We start from the raw sequence: 4152 nt of genomic DNA, 5'->3' as shown, positions 1-4152 counted from the left end.
AGATTTTCTAAGAACCACCCAAAGGAATTGATTATAGGTGAACCTAGTGAGGGTGCTAGGATTAGGCATGGAATGAACAAAGAAGTCAACTATTCAGCCTTTATTTCAATGATAGAACCAACAAATATTGATCAAGCACTTTTAGATGAATTTTGGATATTGGCTATACAAGAAGAAATTAAATCAATTTATAAGAAATAAAGTTTGGGAATTAACTGCAAGGTCAAAGGATCAAAGTGTAGTAGGAACTAAGTGGATATTCAAAAACAAAATGAATGACTTAGGAGTAGTCATTAGAAATAAGGTTAGATTTGTGGCTAAGGGGTATAATCAGATTGAGGGAATTAATTTTGAGGATACTTTTGTCCTTGTAGTTAGACTTGAAGCAATTAGGGTTTTGTTGGCCTTTGTCTGTTTTAAAGGATTTAAATTATATCAAATGGATATTAAAAGTGCCTTTTTAAATGGGGTAATTCAAGAAGATTTTTATGCAGAATAACCTCTAGGGTTTGAAAATTCTAAACACCCAAATCTTGTTTTTAAATTAAAAAAGAAATTATATGGATTGAAACAGTCACCTAGGGCTTAGTATGAGAGATTGAGCACCTTCCTACTTGAAAGATCTTTTAAAAAGAAGTGTGGATACAACTCTCTTCTTGAAGAAATTAGGAGAGGATATACTTATTGTACAAATCTATGTTGATGATATCATCTTTGAGTCTTCAAATAAAAATATTTGTGATAATTTTTCTAAAACAATGAGTAGTGAATTTGAGATGAGTCTAATGAGAGATTTAAGTTACTTTCTAGGCTTTAGCATTAAGCAAATTGTGGATGGTATATTTCTTAATATGTCAAAATATATTAAGGACATCCTCAAAAAGTATAAAATAGACAATATTAAACCTGTTAGTACACCTATGAGTTCCTTAGTTAAGTTGGATAAGGACCCTAAGGGAAAATCTGTTGATAAAAAGAAATTTAGAGGGATAATTGGATCCTTGCTTTACTTGACAGCTAGCCAACCAGATATTATGTTTAGTGTTTGTTTATGTGTTAGATTTTAATCATATCCAAAAGAATTATATTTGACAGCAGTAAAAAGGATTTTAAGGTGTTGGGAACTCAGAACTAAGGAATTTGGTATCCTAAGTTTAGCTTTTCATTTGAAATAATTAGATATTCAGATTCGGACTTTGTAGGTAGTAGGGTTGATAGAAAGAGTACTTATGGAACTTATCAATTCATTGGAAATTCTTTAGTCTCTTGGTCCAGTAGAAAATAAAATTCATTAGCTCTATCTACTGCTGAAGCTGAATACATTGCATTAGGAAGTTGTGTGGCACAAGTACTTTGGTTGAAATAACAGTTAATTGATTTAGGATTATCAATAAGCACTATTCCCATTTATAGTGATAACCCTAGTGCTATTTGCATTTCTAAAAATCCTATTCAACATTCAAGAACCAAACATATAGACATCAGACATCATTTCATAAGGGATCATGTATCCAAAGGAAAAATTAAACTCATTCATGTTTCAACTGAAAATCAAATTGCAGATATTTTTACAGAACCACTAGCCTTTGATACTTTCAGTACATTAAGGATAACTCTTGGTGTGATTGATTTGAATGCTTAATTAAAGCGATTCTGCAACATTGATGTGTATTTTTGTTAGTATGTTGTATGTCTTTTGATTTTATGTTTTTCTGTATATTTATTTTTTTTGTTTTGTTAGTGTTTGATTGTGCAAACTTGTGTCTGTTTAGTTTTTGTGTTCTCTCACATCTAAATTCATGATTTTGAATGTTAACTTGGAAATTTTAGTGAAAATCATAGGTACAAAATTCATTTCGTATGGGACGAATCATATAGCTTATTAACTGTCATTTTGAACGATTTGCATATAGTTTTTCAATTTTCATATCACCATTCATCTGTACGATAGTCATGATCGTCTAGATGATGTGTTTTTCAATAGTATGTACGTATGTAGACAGTTATACGAATAAGATCAATTTCATTTTTGTCCAAAGTAAATGAGGAGTCCTTTCCTAGGTTTGCATCCACTAAAATCACCCCCTCTAGAGTCCTTCAAGAACAAATCAACTTCAAGGTAATGCACCTTTTTGCTTCCACCCAGTTTGGTCTTATTCTCACTCTGATCCAATTTTACAATAAGGAGACTTTTCACTACTTGCATGCCAATATATTCTTCAACTCCGACCAAACTGTGATTAGGTCATATGTTTTTAAGAAGAAAGTGGAGATCACTAAAGAAGACTTAGAAAAATTTTTGAACTTAAGGACTCAAGGGATTAGAGCTCACACCTTGACCTCCTCCACCAACTTTGACTGGACCGCAATAAATTAAGTGGTTAGAGGATATATAGGAGTAGACTATTTGCCTAAGGTAACAACTCTTAATCAAAATGCCCGAATCATCCAGTATGTTCTTCATACCTCCATTATTCCTAAAATTGGTGATCGAGTAAATATCACACCTCTTCTTTCCACAGTGACTTATCTGATTATGACTAGCCAACTTATAGATGAAACCCAACTGATCATTGACTATATTTATGGACTTTTTGAGATTGGCCATGTCTCCCATAAAAGAAAGAAAAATATAGTCTTAGGACATCTTGTGACCTATATTTTGGAGAAGAAATATGACCTAGTCCATCCAGTTCAAAATCTAGAGGAGCCTCTCTACTACAATGATGGATCTTTTCAATCAATTTTTAATAAAGAACACCAAGTGATAAGTAGTGATTCTGAGGAGGAAAGGAGAAGAGCTACACCTGCACTTGCTGGTGAACCAAATTTTCAAGATTTGGTTCATAGGTTTGATTGTCTTGAGACTCATTTTGATCAACGCTTTGATCAAATTGAAACTCATATACAATAGCAGGATGCGCAGTACCAGCAGGATATGGGTTGGATGCAAGAGCAAATTAATGGTATAAGCTCGAATATGACTATGATGAGTAGCTATTTTAACTTCTTCAACCAGCCACCTCCTCTAGATCAGGGACTTCATGAGTGATGACTATACTTCTTTATAATTTTCTCTACTAAATGTGATGTGATGTGATATTAGCAGTTATGTTTTTATTTTATGTTGTATTTTGTGTTAGTTAGTCTTGTATTTTATGTCTTTAAATGTCATTATATTGATATCATTTATGCTTAATATATCATCTTCTATCAATGAATCAATAAAAGTTATCCTGTCTTATTTTACTATTTTTTATTTCATTTTAGAAATGTGTTTTAGCCTATATCCTCAAAATATTTGATCTCACAAGTGTTATATCTTGAATTGCAATTCATAAATTTGAATTCATTAGAAAAATCTAATTTTTCAAAATTTAAGTTGTGATTATAACTTGATTTAGTTTAGAATGTCAATCTCATGTCTCTTATTAGACTAAAATAATTTTTATATTATTATTGCAATTATGATATTTTCTTATTTTATAGTTCTCTTATCAATATAAATACTGTTGTACTTACAAAAAATTGAGATTTTAGATTATAGATTTTGGAAAGATCAAAATTACACTTGAAAATGTACAAATGTACAAAATATCAAAGAATACGCAATGGTTTGCAAATTGAAAAGGAGACAAAATTAGTCCAAAAATACAAAAGATGCATAAAATGTGCCACAAAGATTGAAAAGTTGCGCAAAGCGTCACAACTGGTATTTGTTCTTTCCCTAATCTTTAAATCTTTAAATTCAAATTAATCTTCTCTATTATTTTATTTGATATTGAAATTTAAAATATATAAATTTTACATCCATCTACTTTGCATTGATTTTGTTTATATCATTGTCTAAATTGATTCATATTTTTGATAATTTTTTTTCTTTTTTTTGTTATATCTTTTCTTAAATCGTATTAATTCTTTTATTTCTCTAATGAACTTTAATTTTATTTGCAAATATATCTCAATCTCTTTCAAATGATCATTTATTAAAGGCTTTTCATATGACTTCTAACATTTCTTTATTTGTTTGTTTTCTTCTTCTCTTTTTGTTGTTGTCAAAAAGGGGAAGAAAATATTGTTCGTAATGTTGCATTTGTTTGTTATATTTTTTTGTAACTATCGTTGCATTTGTTTTATCATTGTTTATTGTGC

Source organism: Dendrobium catenatum, unplaced genomic scaffold (assembly GCF_001605985.2).
Source record: "Dendrobium catenatum unplaced genomic scaffold, ASM160598v2 fragScaff_scaffold_323, whole genome shotgun sequence".
NCBI lineage: Eukaryota > Viridiplantae > Streptophyta > Magnoliopsida > Asparagales > Orchidaceae > Dendrobium > Dendrobium catenatum.
Note: the sequence above shows the minus strand (reverse complement) of the source record.